The sequence below is a fragment of the Ixodes scapularis genome, unplaced genomic scaffold (assembly GCF_016920785.2).
Source record: "Ixodes scapularis isolate PalLabHiFi unplaced genomic scaffold, ASM1692078v2 PGA_scaffold2__306_contigs__length_199485367, whole genome shotgun sequence".
Taxonomy (NCBI): Eukaryota; Metazoa; Arthropoda; class Arachnida; order Ixodida; family Ixodidae; genus Ixodes; species Ixodes scapularis.
This window is the reverse complement of record NW_024609857.1, coordinates 149,776,221-149,800,577: the sequence shown is the minus strand read 5'-3', so window position 1 is coordinate 149,800,577 and position 24,357 is coordinate 149,776,221. Positions and strand designations below refer to the sequence as shown.

The following is a 24,357-nucleotide window of genomic DNA, read 5'->3' as shown; positions in this document are numbered from 1 at the left end:
TTGAGCGATGGCTCCTGGCCTGTTTCATTTCGTTTCGCTCGTTGGCGTCGCTCGCTTGTGGACATATTTGGCGTCATGTGAGTTTCGACGTCTCCTTCATTATGAAAACTCGGGAGAAGCTTGAACTAGGATTCACTGAAGGCAAGAAACGAATGCTTATCTGGGTTCAACAAGAATGAAAAGGTATTCGAGTGTGTGGCCGACTCCGGTGCCGTGTCCACACGCCTCAACAAGAAAGTTTAAAATCCTCATAGGATCTTTCTACGGGACTCTGATAACGAAAAAGCGCTTGTAACTCCCGATGCGGAAGGAAAATGACTACGAATTGAAGCGGTGATCAAAGCAGGTAAGTGTTTTTACAACATTTCCTTAATGCAAACTATGCGGCGTAGTACTCGGATATGTAAACTGGAAACTATGCGGCCTGGCCTAAGCGCTCTTTCGGCTGTTTTAAACGTTATTTTGTGTTGCTTACATGTTTCTACAAAGGCTTGTTTTAATGGGCGCCACTACATAAAGCGTTGGGCGCGGTGCCTGTGCTTTCGGTGATCGAAACCAGGAAGTAGCTACCGGGCCTCATAGTTTTCGCAGCTATGCTTACCTCGTCGGGCTTTCGCGGGCAAAAACTCAGGCCCGGAACATGTTGTTCATGAGGCGGTGGAACTGTCACTGATGTTTGGTGCGCAGAGGCAGGGTTGTTCACCTTTTGTAATCAAGAAAGCTATCTTTGAAACTGTAATTTTTCTAATTTCTATTTGATCGTTTCGGCTGTAAATAGTCTCGACGCTGCCACTCTCTCATTTGTGACAGTCATGGATTGAAGTCAAACCATTTTATATGATTTTCAGAAGTCTCCTTCCTAAAGATAATGACCAGGAGCAGGAGTAGCACCTTAGGAAATATTAGCTTTGTGGTTACATCTTGTATATTTCATATAAGTGCCTTACATAAACTTTTCTTTTTTTTTTTAGGAAGGGGACTGCTTTTTCAGCCAGTGAATGCGGTCTGGGCTGGACATAATTTCCAGGCAAGTAAACGAGCATTGTCATGTTGTGCCCCCTGTCCACAGTGATGTGCCCCCCGTCTACAGTAAGTATGCTGCTGCAGCCAACGGTGCACTGGTAGGAAGACGAAGTAACGAGGACACGAGTAAAGCGCTCAAGCTGTTGAATGCAGCTGCATGTATTTGGTGTTGTAAAAGGGCACTTTAGGGCTTGGGCGACTTCCTGTTAAATGTCTATTGAGCATTACAGGTCGGTACCCATTGTCTTCTCATAAATGAGTGACCATGATGCCTGGGAGCACCACATCAGTGTAAGCAATGCTGCAAGCGAGTGGACTAACAGCAGAAAGCATCTCTTCCCGCTGACGTGACTGCAGAAATTTGCTTTTATGGCCTACTGTCGTCTGAATGTGGAAGGCCGCTCATCGCTCTTCCACATGTTCAACCATGTCTCAGAGCTGCAGTTGCTTCACTGACTGAAAAGTTGTGGCTGCCCAAGTCTGCATGCGACAAACTGTTCCAGAGATCGGTATGGCATGTTTCAGTATGGCTAGACATTCTACCTGTTCATAAAAACGTATGCCAGACTTTTTCAAGACAACTGTGACACCCTGATCGTTTGTCGAGTTCAGCGACAACCATCAGTTCGTCACTGTACTCTTCAGTGCCGTGTTTATTTGGCTGCTCGAACATCTTTATCTACGGCAGTAAATGCTCGCACCACTGCAATTGTTAATAGGAAGTCATTTATGACCCGAGCCGTTTTTGTTACGACCATGGCCCTCCTCTCGTGTCCTCGTCACATTGTTTTTCTTCTGCACCACACATCTATGAAGCTTGTGACGCACTAGTTTGCATTCACAAGCTGACGACTCGCACAACGTCTAAACTTGGAAATATATAAGCACCCTGGGAAGGCTGTTTAGTGACTATGAAAATTTGCATAAACTTGAAAACCTGATGACTGAATTAAGGTGGTTGGTTGGGTGAGTTGGTAATGATTGAACATGGTTAAATTTGTGCACAAATAGAAAGGAACAGAGGAGAGAGAAGAGACAAGCACAAACTCACAATTCAATGTATTGAAGGAAGAAAGAAGAACAGCCTCCAGTAACAGCTCGAGCCGAGGCCGGAAGAAAAAAGAACAGCCTGCAGTAACAGCTCGAGCCAAGGCCGGTGTGACCTCGGCTTGAGCTGTTTCTGCAGGCTGTGCTTGTCTCTTCTCTCTCCTCTGTTCCTTTCTACAGTATTTGTGCACAATTTTAAACTGACGACTGAAATGCACTCAATGTGGACCACTGGGAGATAATTTGTTCACCGGCACAGTTGTTTCCTAGATATAAGCACAAGCTTGCGCTCCTTCCATTTTCCTCAACTGCCAAATGTATGTGCAGCATTTGCTGTAGGCTATACGAGGTTGGTGAGAATGATTTTTTTTTTTATAATTTAGCATCTCAGCTCTCTGTAAACACAAAACTTGGAGTCTTTCAGGGCCTCTAGATGCGCAGTTCCACCTCCAGAAAATTATTTTGTGTTTGCCCGTCAGTGCCGCATGTTGGGATATGTATCTAAATAAGCAGCTCTGGTCTGTATGTTTGTTTGTCAAGAGCTTGAGCCATTCCCTTTTTGCAGGTTTTATGTCGGCAGTGTTTCATGATTACAAGACAAACAAGGAGGCTAATGCACAGGTTGCAGCCATTCAAATTCTTTTATTTCGGAAGTGGGACAGCAGTATTGAGGCTCATGCATTTCTGAGGGTGCAGCGAGTAATGAAACGGAAACAGAGGAAGCAATACGTTCCACCATAGTTTTAGCACAGGGTTCACATTAGTTCTAAAGACAATCAAGAAAAGAGAATGGGTATTTTCATTGGGGAAAGAAACACGCAGGGCACAGCATTCACAAGACATGCCACTTAGAAATGCAAGAATCAAAGAGAAAATAACTTGTAAAATAATGAAAAAAAAGCATGATCCCTTAATGATTTAGAAGATCACGAAAATGCAAACAAGACGAGGATGGAGGGAGGTGTACACATGAAATGGATGGTCGCTTTGCATACTCCAGCTTCATCTTTATCTTATTTCCACTGCTTCAGGTTTAGGTCATTATGCCCAAGCAAAGCATAAATCATATCATATTTATTTTCAATTTAGTCATAAACATCAGTTAGACAAAGCATTTCAGTTAGGAATTTTAAAAATGACTGATTGTGATTAATGAATTGTGGCTCACTATGTGCTCAAAAGTTTGAAAATGTGCACTCCGTGCAACATACGTATTATCCCCATTTCATTGGTGCCAGGAGGAAGGGGGGTCCTATACAGTAGCACTCTGGCTTTAGTCTGCTTGTTTTTCTACCCCTTTCAGGTGGCAGTTGCACTGATCTTCTCAACATTGCCCCCTGGCTCGCATGACTGGCAGAGCAGCAAGGATGGCTCGTTCTCCCTAGGTTATGTGATGCTGTGCACGGAGTGATAATTTCAACTACCCGACGAGTATGGTGCCTGGAGCAAGTCTTCGACTGGTGTGTTTAGCGTCCTTTGCTGCCCGTACATCAAAAGTGGTCCGAAAGTGGCAACAAATGACGTCACGGAAGCCGAAGTGTCACGCTGTTGCATGTTGCGATCCTGGCGGTTGGCCATTGAAACGTTAAAGAGCAGCTGCGAGTACCACGAGGCGAACGCGAGTGTCGCTGTCGTCACGGCGTCCCAACTACTGGATACTGAAGCTTCAGTGGACTGTCGAACTGTAAAGCGACCTGCAGTAGAACAGGCGTTTGCCACATCAACCACCGCTGCTGGGACACCGCCAGGATTGCGACCGGCAACATCATGACACTTGTATGATGCACCGGGCAGAAATTGAGGGTTTACTTCTTTGGACACAGTAGACACACCAGTCGGAGATGCATTCCAGGCACCATACCTATCTATACAGTACCACCCTGGCTTCAGTCTGCTTGTTTTTCTTCCCCTTTCAGCTAGCAGTTGCACTGATCTTCTCAACATTATCCCCTGGCTCCCCTGGCTGGTATGACTGGCAGAGCAGCAAGGATGGCTCGTTTTCCCTAGGTTACGTGATGCTGCGCACGGAGTGATGATTTCAACTACCCAACGAGGCATGGGGATCGTCTTTTTCTTTCAGCAGTGTTGCGAGTCTTTATCTGGATGGTGTTGTACCTGAATGAGTTAATAAATGTTACGAGTCGGAGAGACAATATATGATGTTTTCAAGAATTTGGCAAATTATCATCCCAACATCTTCATTATGGAGGTTGCATGCAGATAATATGTGCATGGGTGTGAAGTTTAGTGTGAGTGAACGATCATACAAAAGGTCAACTCATTTTGTCTTGCCTTTATTGCACTGGAAGAATTGTGATGTATTTTTTCTTTCACGAGGCAATAATATTTTGATTGTGGAGTGGACACAAAAGTGTTGTGCCCTCGAATCGAGCTTGGTGCAAACCTGTGCATAGTAATAAATCTTTTTGGAGCAAAACAAAATTAAACCGGTGGCTATTGTTTCATTAGATATTATTTCGGGGAGAGTTGGTAAGCACTCCTCAGCACAGTGCTAAACAATGCTTTCGGCACATCCATTTGTGAAATGTTGCAGAAATCTTAGGAAAAGCAGGTAAGCTTTTCCACAGCTAGTGCACAAATACAGTAATAAAACACGTCAAAACTTGTTGGAACAAAAAATTGGTGAAGTGTGTGGCATCTGTAAAATGTAGAATCTGTACATGGGGGGGGGGGGGGGGGGGGGGAATCAGTGTGAGCTTTCAGCAGCTATATATGACCAATCTTGTTCTAAGCAGCCATTTGACCATTCAGAGATAACTTGAGAACTCGAAATGCATGGTAGTACCAAACTAGAAGGCATTCCTGATTTTCCATATTTATTTTACTGACGCAAGGGGCAAGTTCATACTACACGTCATTTTTTGAACAAGTAATCCAGCACAAACAACACAAAAGTGGGAATAGCTACTACAATAAAGTGGAGATTTGGGCCAGTTGGTTCATTGCAAACAAAAAGCGCCGAATAAATGAAGGGACACAGACGAAGGGAAACAGGACAAGGCGCCTTGTCCTGTTTCCCTTTGTCTGTGTCCCTGTATTTTTTCGGCGATTTTGTTTTTAACAACTGCTAGTATGCATACAGAGAACGTCAGGTCAAGAGCTTGCATCAGTAAACGTGCGTGCACACCGCACATGCTTGCTCAGGTTCTTTGCGCCAGAAGCTCTGGAGGCTTGTTTATTTTCGGTAAGCGGGGGAACCTACCTGGGTAGTTTATGCAGGCAACTGCTCTTAAGTTCTCATAAATGTCTGCATAATCGCCACCGGGACCCGGGCTTTTGATACACGCGTGCGTGAACCCGGTTACTCGAAGGAGGCGGAGAATTTCGGGAGCGCCGGGGAAGTAGACGAGTCCGAGCGACAGATGCCTTACGGTGAGACGCGTCACTCTCCCGATTGCACCGCGCGCCGTCCGTTGTGAAATGTTGACAGCTAGAAGCATCCTGCCAGCAAACGTCGCAGCGTGACGAGCAACTGTAGCTTGGGTATCAGCGGCAGCCGCCTGTTGTCGCCGTTCGGATCAGGCGGTCAAGTCGCGGCCGAGCAGCTCCCGCGCCGTTGCCGTTCGTTGTCGCACATCCCGGTGGGGTGCATTCGATCACGGAGGAATGGCCGCTTCTCTCGGCGAAAAATACCCGTGACCGAGGGCAACACCGCAATTACAGGACACAAATATTGAACGCGGCGATCCCATATGCGACATCACATCAGCAAGCCGCCATGTTGAAATGACTACGAAGTCGTGTTCAAGGTAGGTCCAACCCAGTCTTGAAATTTGGGCACTTCAAGTTCGCTTCAAGCTCCGTTCAAGATCGGTTCAAGTTAAGGCGCGTTTATGAAGCGCGCTTGCTCGTCGCAAGACGGACTTGAGCAAGTTGAAGCTCGACTTCAGAGCAAGTCACATCTATGAATTCGGGGGTCAGTCTTTTGTTTAGATGCGTCGGCGGTTTCGCGTGGAGCCACCAAAGCTTCCCTCGATCGCCGCCTACCGCCTAGAAGACAAAGCCCGTATCGTTGACATTTCTACGTCACCAGCGAAGGACAACACTGGACACACAGATTGGAAACGAGTGCTGCGTCAGCGCTCGGCTTCAAGTCAAGTTTTTTGAGCTGAACGCTGACGCAATCGTCGTGTCCAATCTCTGCCCAGCGTTGGCCTTGGCTGATGATGACATCTGTATCAGTGCTGCAGCTTTGTTATCTAGGAGGTCTTGGCGTAACGCACGAGTCAACTAACGGAGCGAAAAAGCACAGCGGGAACCGCGCATCGCGGTTTCACGAAACCAGTCCAGTGCAGTCCAGCCCAGTACAGCCCAGCCCAGTCGAGCCCAGCCCAGACCTGCCCAGCCCAGTCTAGTCCAGTCCAGCCCAGCCCAGCCCAATACAGTCCAGCCCAGCCCAGCCCAGCCCAGCCCAGCCCAGTCCAGCCCAGTCCAGACCACAACCGTCCAAAAGAAAGACGGCTGCGTGCACCAGGGCACGAGATGCCAACCCGCTCGCTTTCGAGCATGTAAATGACGTGATAAAGTATATTGTCCTGCTCTGCGGTAACTTTTTTTCGTCTCTTTTTCGAACGGTTAGCAGTTGCGGTTAGCAGTCGCGATGCTTTGGGTTATCTTATCTGGCAGTTCGCAAGCGCGAAAAGCGCGCTCTACGTGGCGGCGCTCCGTTCCGCGAAAACGGATGGACCACGCGGCCCCCGCTGTGTAAACAAAATCCGCTCGAACCTCGAGATCTCACAAAGCCCAGACTTAGGGCCCAGAACAAACAGTGCCGTTTCCTCGTGAATGGGAAGCGCTTCTTCACCGAGCCGTACGGCCCGCTCGGGATGGATCCAACAGCGCGGCGCTGCACTCGACCCAGAAATAGCCTCGCCGCCGGGATGTTTACGAGACCCGCCAATTAAGAAGTCACGTCCGCCATTGCGTCTATTCCGCTATCGGATCATGGCCCACGAATAAAAGGGGATCCCTACGACATCGATCCCCACTTCGACTGATTCTGTTCTTGCGCGTGGTGGCTTGTTTTCGGACGGTATGTGTCCGTCTCGTGTGCGTCAAAGCACTGGAATGGATTGTGGTGTCGCCAAGCGGTCACCAGGAGAACCGTCTAGAGGACTAACTAAAACCCCTTGCAACGGCAAGATCATAAAGCATATATTGCTGCAACCGGAGCTCTGGTCCGGTCTGCAGCGGGGCTATATATCGCACTGTAGATGCAACACCGACGCATTAAAGACATCGACAGTGCGGTTATCTCCAGCCATGTAGACCACACTTCATGCAGAAATAAGAGTTGGCGCAGGCTAGCTGGTGAGCGTTCATACTTACAAAGAAAAAGAGACAAAGGAAAAGGAAGCGACAAACACAACGAAGTCTCCAGCATTTGAGACTTCGTTATGTTTGTTCATTCCTTTTCCCTTGTCGCGTTTTTTTTTTTTTTTTTGTGTGTGTGTGTGTTTTTTGTCAAGGTATATATCTGATGGCCGGACACGACGCGCGACAGAGTGCGTTGCATTGTCTCTGAATGTGAGCTCCTACGCTATGATATGAAACGGAGTATAGCCTTTTTTCAGCTCACTATTATATTGATGATCCATCTCTATCACCTCAAAACCTTCATTTTTAATAACCATGCTGCATACACTTCGTCTGGTCAAGCATTTGCACTAGATGATTGTACTAAAAGGTATTCATTACCTTACCAGAACACAATAAATCAAATTCCCAATCCAGCGAACAGGAAAAAAAATAGTCAAGGAGAAACTTTAATTGGAGGAGGAGCGCAGCTGGCCCACCAGATCCTAGGTCAACCGATGAGGAGATACCAAGGACAACCGCACTCACGAGCCACCTCATGTCAATCCAGCGCACTAGTCGGGTCTCTGTGCGTCACTGGTCCCCTCCCTTAGGCCACATGACATTCACACGGCATTGTATTGGCATTCGATGGCTCGTAGCGTCCTTCGCGGTCCATCGCAAGGTGAAACCGAGTACAACATGTCAGACCTCAATGCCTATGTGAGCCCACAGTCAGTGAGGATCACGGCTGTGTTGGGAAGATTTCTATTTGCAATAGCCTAGGGAGTATCCAGCAGGTACGCAACGCGCGTAATTGATCGCATGCATCGCGAAAATGCGAGAACTAGTGCTTGCTTTGATATCTTCAAATGATCTTCTGAGGCTGGAGTCCCACGAGCAATCTTCATGTCCCCCAAAAAACTTTTTCCGGCACTTTGCTACCGGACAGCAGCGACCCGTGACGACAAACCACTAAGAGCCGGTCTCACATTCTTCCTGTATCAAGGTCCTGACAGGCTGGTCACGCAACAACTGTCCGCAGATATTTTAGAAGCGTACAAATATGTGAAGCACAGCTGCTTCGAACATTCGTGAGGCGTGTTCACGCAGGTAATTTTGTCATATCCGCGGTGAACACCGCGTATTTTGTCTGCTGCGTGCCTGCGGTTTAATGACTATGAGATGACCGGGTAAAAAGAAAGCAAACAACAACAAAAAATTAAAGGCGCCTACAATTCCGTGTAATACGTAATTAGAGCGCAGCTCTTGAGGAGGAGGTGGGGAAGGCACGGAGGGGAGGGTATGCCTTTCCTCCCCCTCCGTACTCTTCCCTCCTCCTCTCCCCATTGCCTCCCATTTAGCGGAAAATTTTCGCTAAATTTCCCGCCAAATCTAGCGGGAAATTTTGCGAAACTTTTTCCGCTAAGTTTTCCCGCCAAATTCAGCAGAAAATTTACGGAACATTTTTCTACTAAATTTAGCGGAAAATTTAGCAAAACTTTTCGCGCTAAATTTAACGGGGCGTCCCATAATGCAACGCGCGCGGCTACGCCAACGGCGACGCCGCTGAACCCGGAAACGGACGCCTTTAAAAGCTGCGCTCTAAAAAGCGACAAGTGTGCATATTATGGCACGCCCCAATCAGCGTCAGAGTATTAGCGAAAACAAGCATCCAACGGCAGGCGGAAAAAAAAAATGCATTGTGACTTGGACCATGGCATTCGAAATTCCTGGCTCACAAAGCCTTCCTCCACGGCCGCTCCATTCAACAAAAACAACCTAAAAAAAAAAAAAAGAAGTTTTTTTGGTTGTTTTTGCCGCAATGGCGCTAGGTACAGAGCCGGAGGAGGGCTTTGAGCATCATCATGCTCGCTTGCTTAGTTGCGCGGATAGCAAAAAGATTCGCTAGTTTGCTCGAACTACACTCGATGCTTCTCACCACAAAACAGATGACTATTTTAAGGAAGCGGTAGGGTGAAATCTGAGTGTTGTTTTATATCTTTCTGCGCTTAATTTTCCTCGTATTTTGCGTTCTGTCGTTTTTCGCATTCCTCTGAAGCGTTCTTCGGACCCGGGCTTCGACGGCTTCGGCCCCTTTGCTGCAGCGGCATTTTCGGCCACAATCTCTCCCACTGTTTTCTATTATCAAAGCCGGCTTGCCAGAAGCCCCGTCCAAGCAAATGCTGGATGAAAGAAAGCATTCCCAGAGCCAGTCCATGAGCTGAGCGTCACATGAATAGCGGCTCAAACCGCTAGCGCGCCTCAGCCTTCGAAGTCTTAACGCAAATATGAGCTCTCTACCGCGTACACACATAACGTTTGCGATGCTGATGGCGGCCCTGTATCAGCGCAAGTCTTGCGTAGCTCTTGAGAAGCTGTGCAGTACACTCCTTCTGCTGGGCAAACGAGAGTTTGGAAGTGCCGGAGGAGAGCTTTGCGCACCAAGAATCTCGGAGGCCACGCTTGGACTAACGAGAGAGCAATGTCGACAAATCGGCCATCCACCTTCGGTCCCCGGTGGCGCTGTCATAATTAAGGGCCGCCATGTTTGCACATTCACGCAGGCACACGCGCCGCGCATACTACGCTACCTCGGCGCAACGCGATCATGCATTCCGGCAGGGGAAGCGACCTCCTCCTCGCGCTCGCGGTGTACGCATCCTGCCGTCCTCTTTCTAAGTGCGTCTTCGTGTCAGCGGAAATAGAACACGATTAGGAGCCTCGCGCAAGCCCTGCTCACTCGGCGACTTTGTCACGCACTACGTATAACGTGTGCGCTAACGTGAAAGAATAAGATAAACTTGGTCATCGCGAAAGGTATGCAATATACCACACAAGCGCGGCGTGCGCGCTACTTGGAATGTCGCTAGGGAGAGCGGAGATAGTGCTCTTTAAACGTTCAACTGTTGTCTAGTGAGGCGTACAGCGTCGCGCGTGACCGTCTGGGTTCGGCTTACGTGGTTCGCATGGCCGATGACACAACAGGAGTCAGAATAAAAGGTGCAGCATCCGTCGAGTTCGATTTTGACCTTTTAATTAAAGAGATGTGTAGAACGTTTTTATTTTTCTTCCCCTATTATGTGAGAATTATGTATCGCTTACTTTGTGACGAGTGACCCTTGTAAGCAGCGAATTTTAGTATGGAGTGACGCAACCACGCAACATGTATTTACCGTGACATCAAATGTTTCTGAAGCAACCACTCCCCCGAGGAGCTATCCGATGTCTCAACACTCATTGAGACATCTTATTTGCTTGTTTAGTTTCCATGTTCTCCTTTTCTTTATGCTCGGAATCAAGTACATCGCGGTAAAAGTAATAAAAATGAAAATCAACTTTTTTTTTTTTTTTTCGTGGTGGTGGGTGGGTGGGGGATGACCTTACCTAGGCGGTCATGAAGAAACGGGGGGGAAAACGGCCACTTTCTTTATGTCCGGTGATAGAGTAAACTAAGTATAAAACCACATAAAATATACACGAGCCAAAAATAAGAACGAGCGCAGCAATAAACTGGGTTCCGTCTTACGAAAGAGCCATCATCCTCCAAATTACAGCCTCCGCGTTTTCTTGGAATTCCTCCCCACCGTCCTCCTGGAAGACGGAAAGGCGTGTGTCGTCACACACGCACGAAGTACGGCACAGTCTGGCTCCAGCGATAAGCGAGCCGAAAAGATGGCGCTTGACCCCCCCTCCCTCCCTCCACACGGGTGGTGGTGGGGGTAGATCCTTATGGCCCGATACATAAAATGTATGAGCTCACGGGATTTCGAAGTATCGTAATCGAAAACGATCGAGACACCACGAGTTATTCCTGATCCCTGAGGGCTACAACACGCACCACAGGTGAGAAACGTGAGATGGCAACCAGACGCAAAAGGACGTTTTTCTCTTTTGTGGTAAAAGCAATTGTATTGTATATTAACGATAACACAGTGGTGGCTCGGGCGGGCTGGCGCAAGTTTACTGTTTTTTAAAGACACCTGGGATTGGGTGGAGAAACTTAACGCAACCAAAGTAAAAGAAACGGGGAAAAAGACACCTTCATTTAGACGGCGGGAAGTCAGCATTCATGGACGACTGATGTGTCGCTGCTGCATAGAAATTCGTTCAGTGCAGTACCGCGGCTATCCTGGGGTCCGTAACATGGACTACGCTGTAGTGATGATACACGACCGCACGCCGGTACAATGCTCATCCGAACCGAAGCGGGCAGGGGTGGGCATTGAACCCGGGATCCTTCGGTTTCCTGTGGCGCGTGGTTTCGCTCCGATTGCTACGAGCTGCGCTGCGTTATCAGACGCGGTCAGCCATCCTCCTCTTTCGTGGAGCTACAGTGAGTTTTGTAAAGGAGTACCTTACTTACTGGTGAGTGGTGGCGCGGTTCTCTGAAAGAAATATCAAGTGGTTAAGAGTGAATTACAAGCTCCTCCTACAAAACACTCTTTCCGCTTTAACGAAGTAAACGCCAGAGAAGAGGCGAGGATGGACACGCCTCTTTTCCACCGTTCACTCTGTGGGGATTGTGATTCCTCAACATTCTGTCGCGTCAGCGTTTTGGCGCGCCGTGGCGGCCGCGCTGGCGTAGCGAGAGGTGGCGCTGCTTACCACTGTGAGTGGCTTCCTCCTCTCCCCCCCCTTGGGGCGATTTCCGTAACGGACCCCCGCACAAAGGAGATCGACGTGTCGCTCCTTGATTGGCCACTTCGCCCCGCCGTTATCTTAAGACCAGCGGACAGCAGTCTGGCTTCTCTCTTCTTCCTGGGATTCGGCGGCGGCGACAACGGGGACCCTTCCGGCGCACCGGTGAGCGTTTACCCCGTACTTTGTACCTTTGTGAACGACCGTTCGGCCGTGGGCGATCTCCACACCGACGGCGTTCACCAGCTTATAGCCGCTGTGTTGTTGTTATTTGTTTCATTGTAAATAAACAGTTTATCACCGTTACCAACGTGACTGGTGTCTGTTTGCGCTCAACGAGCAGCATGCCACGCGAGTACGAACCCGCTTCGCGGTAGAGCGTCTCGCCGCGAACGTGGTACTCCCAAAGGCAGTGGCCATAAGGAGAACCACAATTTGGCGCCCAACAAAAGGGCTGACGACCAGAACCCTGGTACGTCTGTGTGTGGCGACTGCTGCCGAGTGACGAGTCCTCGCGCAACCAGCGCTTACCGTGACGATGCAGACCGACTTCTCGGATTTGCTCACGCTGGCGACCGCGGCCGACGCATTCGCGCGGCCCCCACTTCAACGGGAAGCCGAAATGCCAACCCTCCAACGAGAAGCGCCCTACGGCGCACCCCTGGAGCCGAGCGTGGTTCTGACGCCATTGCGAACGGGCGCCATCGCTCCCGGATCTTCCCTGAACACGCGTGCTCCGCCGCCGGCACAAAGCGAAGCCTATCGGTCTCCCCACGGAGAAACCGCTGCGGCGCCTCATCACACCTTGCTCGAAAACGCGGCACGTGTGATTGAGAGTCTGACAGGTGCATTGCGAACGACAACACTCGCACCACAGGCCCAACGACCTCCGGTCCGAATTCCCGTCCCGACTTATCGGGGTTACGCAGACAAAGCGAGCGCTACGGACTTCCTTGACGATTTACGGAAGTACCAACGCGCGATGGGAATGTCCGATCGTGAAATACTTGAGCGCATTCTGCCAATCGCGCTCGTCGACGAAGCCGCCCGCTGGTTCCGACTTGTCGGTGACCAACCCGGAACGCTCGATCAGTTCCAAAAGGCGTTCCGCCGCGAATTCCTTCCCGCCGACTACGAGAGAAGGATGCGGCGGGAGCTCGAACAGCGAACCCAGCATCCGGACGAGTCCCTGCTGGAGTTCGTACGAGCCATGCAAGAGCTCTTCGAGCTCGCGGAACCCTCAGCTCCCAATGCAGAGCGAGTGGAACGCGTCATACGCCAAAGCCATCCGACTTTCGCTGCGTATCTTCGAGGCAGCCGTTTCCGCGACCTGAACGAGCTCGCCTCCGAGGCCCGGCGCCTTCAGGGAGACATTCTCGCTGCCCGTGCGTACCGGCCTCCGCCTCCAGCGTCAGCGGCCCTCGAACCGCGCTGCGCGTGGAGCGGGGACACGCCATCTCGAACACCGAGGCGCTACGATTCCGCAAACTATGCGGAAGATCGGGGCCGAGACACGTACGCAATCTCAGATCGTGCGCTCGACCCGTACTCCTACGGTAGACGAACAAGCCGGCCGACGCCGCAGTTCAGAACCACCGACTCGCGCCCCAACGAGGCAGCGAGGCAGGAGCAAACGAGGCTCCCTCAAGGTCAGCGAGCCGATGCACGCTACGACAGAGCCGGCGAAAACCAAAACGCACGGCGGAACCCCCAGCGAGGCGACGACAGAAGATGTTTTCGGTGCAATCGCCCCGGTCACATCGCTCGCCAGTGCCCGGAGCGGCCGAACACGGAATCGCACCGTGCGGGAAACGAGCAAAGCCACCGGTAAACGGCCCTTGGACGGACGGACCGGTGGCTAACAAAGAATCAGAGGGTCCCATGGCCACTCTTTTGCCGACCGCCTACAGAATAGGCTTCCCGACCGGCACGCCGGCCCCGTTCATTTCCGTAACGATCGCCGGCAAGGCATTCAAGGCACTCCTCGACACCGGAGCAAGCGCTTCGATGTTCGGCGACGAAGTGTTGACTCACCTCCGACAGAATTCTGTCCGACTCCGAGAATGCAACACTGCCTTTCGCCTAGCCTGCGGAACCGCCCTTTCGGCTGGTACCGCGCGGCTGGTCGCGAGATGGGAGAATCGAGTAAGACGACAACGCTTCGTTCATCTCCCTGGCCTATCGGTGCCCATTATTTTGGGCAGAGACTTCCTTGCCAAAACAGGCATTGTAATCGACGTCAGCAGCGCAGGCTATCGGGAGGGCACGTCTGCACCCCTGAAACCCTTCTGCGAACCCCCGGCCGTACCGCCAACGCCACCATTGGCGCACGCGACGAGCCGCCGAGAGGAAGCGAGGGACTCCCTAAACCGGGTCATTGACCCCAAGACACCGAGTCCAGCGCCGATGGCAGCGAGCGCCGCCCCCATCGGGGAAATGACGCACCCACTGCTCACGCAATCATGCAGCGTGTCAGGGCGAGAAAAAGCCCGACTGTCGTCGTTGTTGCGCCGCTATGACGCAATGTTCACGGACCGACCGGGCTGCACAAACGAAGTGCGCCATCGCATTGACACGGGCGACGAACTGCCAAGAAGGCAGAACGCTCGACCCGTAAGCTTGGCTAAACGAAAAGCCATCGACCGTGCCCTGGACGAAATGATCGACACCGGAGTCGTCCGGCGATCTAACAGCCCCTGGGCATTCCCCGTGGTGCTGGTCCCGAAGAAAGACGGCAGCTCACGTCTTTGCGTGGACTACCGCCGTCTCAACGACGTCACACGAAAGGACGCCTACCCGCTACCGAGCATCGACTCGATTCTGTCCAACTTGGGCAGTGCGCGGTACTTCACCACCCTGGACGCTAGCCGAGGCTACCTCCAGGTTCGGATGGAGCCAGGTGACGAGGCAAAAACAGCCTTCTGTTGTCACCGCGGGCTTTTCGAATTCACACGAATGCCCTTCGGTCTGTGCGGAGCGCCTATGACGTTCCAGCGATTGATCGACCGAGTACTGGGAGAAGCCAAATGGAAACACGCAATGGCCTATCTCGACGACATTGTCGTCTACTCCAACACCTTCGAAGATCACCTACGTCATCTCGAGGACGTACTCGACCGGCTAAAAGCCGCGGGAATGACCCTGAACCCCGAAAAGGCTCAAATAGCCGAAACCCGAATCGCCTTGCTCGGGTTCGAACTGGATCGCGGGCGCCTGGCGCCACATCCCGACAAACTACAGGCAATCCTGGAGTTTCCTGCGCCAACCGACGTGAGCTCCCTCCGTCGCTACCTGGGAATGGTGAACTTCTATCGCCAATTCATCCCAAACTGCGCGACGCTTCAAGCACCACTGACACGCCTATTGCGAAAGTCCGTGAGTTGGAGCTGGGGTCCCGAGCAGGAAGCGGCCTTTCGCCGCACCTCCCGAGCGCTCGCGGACACAGCTGAACTCAAGCTACCCGACTTGAACAAGCCCTTTCTGATCCAAACAGATGCCAGCAATCTTGGCTTGGGCGCGGTCCTGCTCCAACAGCACGAAGGTGTACTCCGACCGGTGGCCTTCGCCAGCCGCTCGTTGACGCCAGCTGAAAGGAACTACAGCACATGCGAACAAGAGTGCTTGGCCATCGTCTTTGCACTCCGGCGCTTCGACATTTATGTCGACGGGACCACTTTCGTGATCGAAACAGATCACCAAAGCCTAATATGGCTCTCCCGACTTCGCGAACCCACTGGTCGCTTGGCAAGATGGGCTTTGATGCTGCAAAAATACGACTACGTCGTGCGGTACCGGAAAGGCAGCACAAACGTGGTGGCGGACGCATTGTCACGAGCCCCCGTAGACTGCACACAAATTTCCGCAAATACCCAGGCCGAGCCAACGACATCCACATTGTCAGGCGAAGCCGTGACTCAGTCCCAAAGGGAGGCAGCAGATCTGACCACCCCGGACGAGACGATCAACCACCTAGACGCAGTGAGCGCAGTGGGAATCGTGTTCAGCAAAGAAGAGCTTCTGAAAGCCCAGCAGAATGATCCGTTTTGTCGAAAGGTGATCGACGGACTCGCGGAAGAGTCGGACGCCGTGGAGGCGGGCGGTGCGACCGCCGGGCGCAACACTACTGGTATTGTAGTAGGCGCCGAGTGCCGGGACGTATCTGGTATTGGTGCGGGCACGGAGGATTCATATCTGCTGAGCAATGACAGGCTCTTGCTGAGGTACATACCCTCCGAAAACGACTCCGACGAGGCGTTCAAGGTAGTGGTACCCCGCAGTCTGAGAAACGCAGTTTTGCGCTACTATCACGACTCGCACTTGGCCGGACACGCGAGCGGCTCCAAGACTTACTCAAAGTTATGTCGCATCGCCACCTGGCCGGGCATGAATCGGGACGTTTTCCGTTATGCCCGCACCTGCCACTCTTGCCAAAGCTTCAAACCAAGAGGCGGCAAACCCCCGGGCCTAATGCAACCGATTCCGAGCCAGCAATCATGGTCTCTGGCAGCCTGCGACGTGGTCGGCCCCCTACCGAGGAGCCCTAAAGGACACCAGTATTTGCTGGTTGTAACTGACCACTTCAGCAAATGGACGGAACTTTTTCCACTCCGTAAGCTGACAGCCCGAGCGATCACGGAGAAGCTCATGGAGGTTTTCACCCGTTTTGGATTCCCCGAAGCTCTTTTGACTGATCGAGCGAGCTACTTCGTCGGGAAGGTATTCGTGGACGCGTGCAAGGCCCTTGGCATAAAGCACAGAACAACCACGCCGTACCACCCGCAGTCGAACATCACGGAGCGATGTAACAGAAACATCAAACCAATGCTGGCCGCCTTCGCGGAAAGGCACCGTGACTGGGACACATATATCCCCGAGATCGGGTTCGCACTTCGGACCACTCTCAACCGTTCGACGGGCTTCACCCCCGCTTTCCTCACATTCGGGAGAGAGCTTCCGAACCCCATGGACCGTGTCCTAGGGACGAGCGCCGGGGTGGACAACGCGCAGCCGACGCAAACGGACCACGCGCGGCAGCTACAAACTCGGATGACGGAAGCCTTCTCGGAGGCGCGTCGCAATCTCGGGGTAGCGCGAGCGAAACAAAAAGCTCAGTACGACCGCTCGCATCGAGATCTCCGCTACAAAGTGGGCGATCTCGTCCTCAGACGCAACCATGTTCTGAGTGATGCCAGTAAAGGCTTTTCGGCTGCTTTGGCTCCGAAGTGGTGTGGCCCGTACCGAGTGCAGGAACTTCTCTCCCCACTCGTGTACAAGCTGACAAACTTGCAATCAAGAAAAGTCGGTGGGCCGGTACATGTGTGCGATCTGAAACCCTACCATGAGAGGGAAAACGGGGCCAACGAGCAAACTCAGCCCCCGCAAAAACATGCACCCGCAGCGCGAGATAACGCCGACGATGAACAACAGGCGTCTCGCTACAATCTGCGTAGACGGAGGAACTATTATCCGAAGTTTTCGTAGAGGCAGCCCCATTAAGTGGCGAAATGTCACATTAAGGGAAGTGCAAAGCACAATACACCTGCTGCCTTCGCGAACGCGCCAGACACCATTGTTTACTGGCAAGCAGTGACCTACATACGTCACCTCAGCGTTCGCTCCCGGATGAACCCGTAGGGGAATCCCCCAAACACGGCTTCCGAGGGAAAGGGTACGCGTAACTGCCATTGGTCAGTTATTGCCACCTACGCTCACGTGTGCCACATGTCAACGCAAGAGCGCGGTGCGAGCGTCGTCACAAGCGGTCGGAGACCAAGTGGTCATTCTACCGCAGCACGCTCCGCACCTACGAAGAGGACCTCCAGCCTTTGCTTCGCGCCGTTCGTGAGCTGCTGTCTCCTGGCTGCGGCAGTTCAGCGGCGTCCAGGGACCACAGCTGCGCGTGACTCGTCAGGCGGCCCCGCTACCCCAGCCGGCCGCGGACCAAACCAGCAGCCCGTCGTTTTCGTGGGCCGTCGGGATCGTTTCCAGTGAGGGACTGCCGGCTCATCATCTTCGTGACGCCCGCCGCGGTCGGAAAGCTCGCCGACCAGGGACCGGCTGTTCCCGTTCGTCCGGAAACAAGTCCCAAGGGCCCCAGGGACCTGGCGCAGTTCGCCCGACAGGGCTCGTGGGCCACGCACTACATCGGCAGCCGAGGGATAATCCACCGGGACCTGGCCGCCCTCAACGTGCTCGTCGACGAACACGGCTGCTACAAGGTCGCCGACTTCGGCCTCTCCAGGAGCATTACGGACTCCGAGACGGACGTGTACCACCAGTACACGTACCACCAGTGCGGTGGATGGCTCCGGAGTGCTTCTGCCTTCATGTATTCCCCTTCAAGTCCGACGCCTGGGCGTTCGGCGGACTACTGCTGTGGGACATCGTCACTTTGGGCTCGACGCCCTACCCCGGCCCGGGCGCTCAGGAGGTGACCCGCCACGTGCGCGGCGGTCACGGGATGACGCAACCGATTGACTGCAGCTGGGAGCTGTACCGCTGGTGAGGGACCGTTGGAAGAACTAATTTGGACCATGGACCTATGAGCCGGGCTGTTGTTTCCCGTGTAGTTGTAGCCGCTGGCGGCCTTTTTCTTTTTTTTTTTATTATTTTAGTCTAGTTGTTGTGTGTTTGTGTTGGTCCACCCGTTTGCGGGTGACTATTGGCTAAGGAGGGGGGAGTGTGGGGATTGTGATTCCTCAACATTCTGTCGCGTCAGCGTTTTGGCGCGCCGTGGCGGCCGCGCTGGCGTAGCGAGAGGTGGCGCTGCTTACCACTGTGAGTGGCTTCCTCCTCTCCCCCCCTTGGGGCGATTTCCGTAACGGACCCCCGCACAAAGGAGATCGACGTGTCGCTCCTTGATTGGCCACTTCGCCCCGCCGTTATCTTAAGACCAGCGGACAGCAGTCTGGCTTCTCTCTTCTTCCTGGGATTCGGCGGCGGCGACAACGGGGACCCTTCCGGCGCACCGGTGAGCGTTTACCCCGTACTTTGTACCTTTGTGAACGACCGTTCGGCCGTGGGCGATCTCCACACCGACGGCGTTCACCAGCTTATAGCCGCTGTGTTGTTGTTATTTGTTTCATTGTAAATAAACAGTTTATCACCGTTACCAACGTGACTGGTGTCTGTTTGCGCTCAACGAGCAGCATGCCACGCGAGTACGAACCCGCTTCGCGGTAGAGCGTCTCGCCGCGAACGTGGTACTCCCAAAGGCAGTGGCCATAAGGAGAACCACAACTCTGATCAAGTGGAAAGAGGGGGAGGGGTCCTGTCATGCACACTTAACCTGACACCAACTTTACGTGTATCATGAATACGACCAGTGAATAAATAGTATTATGGATATCACAAAGTGTCTCGACTTTTGCTGCAAACGTGCATTTCCTCTCCGTATTCCCTTCGGCACACCATTCATGCCGGCTGTCGCTCTTCGAGGAGACGCGGCAGAGGGCAGCACGGCGAAATTTAACAACAAAATGGCGACCGAAGTCACGTGAGTCACTCTATCTGAGTAGGGAACCCGAACAGAACGTGCCCAATGATTAAGGGCACCTCCCGAACATGTGTGCCCCAAACGGGCATCGGGGTTGACAGGCGTCCCACTCCCTCCCTTTCATTGTCTTGGTTCCATTTATCTTTGATCGTAGCTGTTGACATCATGCCTAGTGTTACCCCGTGTGTTGCTTTATCTGTCAGACTTGTACGGGGAGCTTTACAAAGTAATCAAATCAATAGTAGACGAGTAATTTCGCGAGTATTATTTTCTGTGTTTCTTTTGTACAACATCATGTCAGAAGTAACAGCAAGCGGGAAACTTTATTATTTTTGTGTATAATTAAATTCCGGGTAATTGGTATTTTCGAAGGCCCTCTGTATTTTTCCATCCTCCGCTATAATTAGGGGGAAAGCTTTTCAACTCAACCGCCTATTGATAATGACAAAACAGTAAGTAGCTCGTAAGCAAAATTAAATTAAGCGTCTAAAACTCTACGGTGCGAGTGTTCACGTTAATTATTCGCACATAAATTAATATGACGATTATTCGATTAGTTCTAATATAGAGACTACCAGACAAGTACTACCTCCTACTTATAAAGTATTTGTCCGTTCAATCTTGATATTCGTTGTAAAAACCATCTAATAAAATACAGTCACGTCGAAAAGTAGTAGCGGTCTATTTTATTCGCTAACGCGTACAGGTTTACTGCAGGCACAGTTTAACAGCACCTCTAATTTCTGGCTACACAACCGGCCAGGCCTGGATGCAAGAACCCAGACTGGGACAAAGGTAATGCAGATAACAGAAGCCTTCAGGTACAAGATATCTGCATTTGTGTATAAGAAACAGTTCAGACTTAAATACCGTAAGAAGGAAAAACAGAGTTTCCGCTGTCATTTCGCACGCCAGGATGAACCTCAGTAATATAGTATTTAGTTTTCCTGCTTGCTACGCAGAGCGAACAGAAAAATCCACCGTGCTCACACTATGCACCAATCCAATAATTAATTATATTTAACTTATAAACTACAATAAGAACGGGCTCTTTCATCGGATTGTTATCTGTTGCATCATGACTCTGAATAACGATAGAGCTGCGCAAAGGTAAATTAAAAAAAAAAGACTCAATACACGCGAGAATTAGAAGGGAAAAATGCCCTTTTCAATTCTAGACAACTCGGGAGTTTATAAATAATTGATACCCGAGCTGGTTTACTACATATTTATTATTTTTAACGCTCGCAACACGTAAATACGGGCACAATAATAGCATTCTGTTTCAGAGCTACGAGACTTACGACCAACCATTGCTAACGGCCGTGTTCGCTGCTCATTTTTATCATTAACATAGCGTTCCTTTTTCTTTTTCCTCTCTCTTTGTTTACATTTTAATAGTTTAATTGAACTCCATCTCTCAAACTGGGTTTGGTTTATCATGCTAATAATGAGGAAGCTCAACATCATTTCGAAAGCTACAATGTTCTCGGAACGACCTTCAATGCATTCACCGCTTCGTTTCTCTTTTTTTTTTTTTTAATTTTTCTCTCGCATAATTTTCCGTTTTACCCTAAATTCATCTTTAGTTTCTGGGCGCCAAAATGTGTTGAGATAAAATGAACACCGTTCACGCTCGGTCATTGAACCTCCTGGTCACGTGCATAGAGCACCGGCCAACGTCTCCCCTTTTCTCTCTTCTCGTTCACATAAGCGTTAGCTTCCTCCATGCACACAGGGCCGTATCGTATGCATACTGCAGTCGATCGCACGTAATATCCATCCACTAGATATAAACACACACCCACACACGCGCACAGAAACGTGAAAGGAGAGAGTCATAAATTTTATCGCCGCCCCAATACGCCATATGACTGCGCGAGATTATGCGCGCCGACGCTGACGACGAAGCAACACTTTTCCTTAAACGAAACAATAGATAACAAAAAAAAAAAAAACTTTATATTGTCAGTTTGCGTCAAAGCGAAGTCTTAGGGCGATACTTTCCCTCCTACACCGCCTCGTCGTGCTATGAGAACCAGGGTTTCTCTTTAGTCGGTGTTGGCCCTTTATAACGTATATTTGGCGAGAAATGGTGTGTGCAAACTCGTAAGAACAACAGACAACCAAGCGATCGAAGTGGGTCCCCCAAATGAAGGCACGCTTAGGAAGACAGACGAGAAAAGATCCGCGTACAACGAAACAAAAGAAACCTCACGTTGGAAAGCAAGGGCGCGTAAATGGACGAGAAGGGAGGAACCATGTTCGCTCTGTATGCAAACTCCAATAACGGGAACTCCCCTAACGGCCACGTGCGCTCGTTTACAACAAACGGTACTTGGGATACCCGAAGCACGGGCGAGAGAGAGGTCGGTATAGCCTCGCAGCGGCGGCGATGTTTTCACCTGGGAATGATTCGGAGAATGATCGGCGCGCGCGCTCCCGGCGCTTGGCACTTGCTCGCCGCGGCCTGCAGCGTCCCACGTCTCGAGGGACGCATTTGCGAAACTTTCCGTGTTTATTAGTTTCGTTTTTTTCACCTTTGAGTCGACACGCATGCTATAGTCTGTTTCGGCTCAAGGTGAACCGCGGCGGAGGCTATAGACCAGTGAGCCCAGCCGACCAAGCTATGGAGGCATCGGGTGGCTGAAACGAGCTCCGCGGGTTACTGCGACCCACTCCAGAAGGTCACGTGATACTCGCGTGGCGTTGGATTGGCCGAGATGTCTCGCAGCGCCTGCTGCGGTCCGTGGTCAGATAAACCGTGTATAACTGCCGAAACCGATGCTTGCAAATGTGTTTTTTTTTTTTTTTGTGTGTGTGTGTAGTTACTTTTGCGTATCTGAGTGGTTCTCCTGCCGCTGAGCGCTGCTGAGCTGAGCGTGTGTAGCGCTATCATGCACTTTGACGCTTGGCGGGAGGTAATTTATAATGACTTTGCGCGATCGCTCGAACGAGTCCAGCGCTTATCGCCCGGGCGAAAAGTGTCGAGTCACAGGGCTATAGACGCGTGCACGCGGCATCTGATATTCCACAGTAGAGAGCGACTGCGAAAGCTCGAAACGCGTTCCACAGATAAATAGCCACAAACGTATGTTAGCGCGCTGTTTATTTCCGATTACCATGAGCCCACTCGCCCACATCACGACTCTAATAAACAGCCCGAAGGTCGAGTACATACTGACGGAACAAACGCATGTTCCGTCAGTGCGTACTGACCTTCGCGCTAGTTATGTGTAATATGCATATTCCACTAGCTCGTCTTAATATTTTAGAACAGCGTTCACAGCCCCGTAGACAAGATGGCAGCACGCCGGAGGCGATTATTGGAATGGTCTATATACTCTACCTCTATATAGTGACCTTTTTTTTTTTCTTATCGTGTCACTGTGTGTATCTAGAAGAGACGATGGTTTTTGTTATCGGAAGAAAAGTGTAATGATGGGCAACGGAGTGTCTCGTCAAACCAACGCAGTCGAGGGTTATTTCTCCGGAGCAGTTCATCTATCAGACGCGGCCCGAATAGGAAGGTCCAAAAATGGACCGGAGAATTAAAAGTTTTCGCAAACAATCTTAAAGTGCAACGCTTGTTAAAAAAAAAAAAATTATCACGCTGATCACGCTTAAACATAAGAAAGATTGACAAGATGTATGTGGCGTTTCTACAAACAGTGTTTGTTAAGTGTTCGTCTGGTGAGGCCAGGACATCATACGCTCTCTAAAAGGATGTCCTTCTAAAAGAAGCGTTCACTCTTAGAAGTACCCGACTTGGTTAGTTCTAGCGTTAGCCGGTTTTCGATCTTTGTCCGAGAAATAAGCGTTACACTTCAATGAAAAGAAAAAAAAATGTCTCTAAATGCCAAAAAGAAGTCACAGGAAATATAAAAAAAAACAAAAAAAAAAACATAAAACGATGAACAAAGTTTTAATGGTCTATTAGAAGCGCCTGATGTAACTTTTTTTCTTTTCTTTTTCTTCCTTTACGTGCCAACCTAGGAGCCAATTTGAAAGCGGGTAAATATACCGCGTTATGCACGTTAAAGACCCCAGGCAGGCAGTTGTACTGCACTGGCTAGATTGTTCACTTACAGTAAATAACAATGTCGCCCTGTTGGCTGACTAAACACCCGCCGTATAAACAACTAACGACTCATTTGTAGTTTTGGGTAAATGTGGTTTATCTCTACACCAGTGCAAGCCGAGCACCTTGTCTCTGCTTAACTATCCACGCGACGTGCCTCTTAATATACCTCGCAGGTAGTTTTCTGCTTTCATACATCTATTTACAATACCAACGTCACTATTATCTCAACTCTCCTCCGACGGTCCAGACGCAACAGATTCGGGAAACTGCCCAGACCAGGTTCTATCTGGCCTTTAACATAAGGCCTGTACGTATGGTCAACCTCCAAGCCGCAAAGGCAATAAGCAACGGCCAAGCACCCCCGAGCACAAGTTCGTCCACAGTCCCAGTTCCTCCCCCGGCGCGATCCTGAGCTGTTGTTTTTCCGCCTAAACGTGAGTGGTTCAAGTACTGGTGGTGCCATCAACCGCGATGGCCAGCAGCACACTTGTGCGCGCCAAGGGCAAGCGACCTGCCATGGCAGGCATGCCCGTCTACAGCCAAGAACTCCGACCCCAACAGACCTAACGCTACGCACACTTAGAACGGGCGCCTGACCACGAGTTCCTCCCCAGGCGAGACCGCCCTTATCAGAGGCCCCCCTTTTCCCTCCTACCGACACCCCTCCCTCCGTTCGGGGCCGGGAAAAGTGTGAGTCTCCCGCACGCGTGCGCGCGCACACATGACAAAAGAAAGGACGAGCGGCGTAGCC

The 24,357-nt window shown here is 51.0% G+C and overlaps 1 protein-coding gene and 1 long non-coding RNA gene across 2 annotated transcripts in view; one reads left to right on the top strand and one right to left on the bottom strand.

Moving 5' to 3' along the window:
* The window catches only part of LOC120839904 (protein eva-1 homolog C), a 275,051-nt gene that overhangs the window by 162,489 nt on the left and 88,205 nt on the right, over positions 1–24,357 (bottom strand). The window lies entirely within an intron of this gene.
* Positions 9–3,575, top strand: LOC115314114. Its single transcript, XR_005715171.1, has 3 exons — positions 9–346; positions 972–1,089; positions 3,374–3,575. It is a non-coding gene; the product is annotated as an uncharacterized LOC115314114 (long non-coding RNA).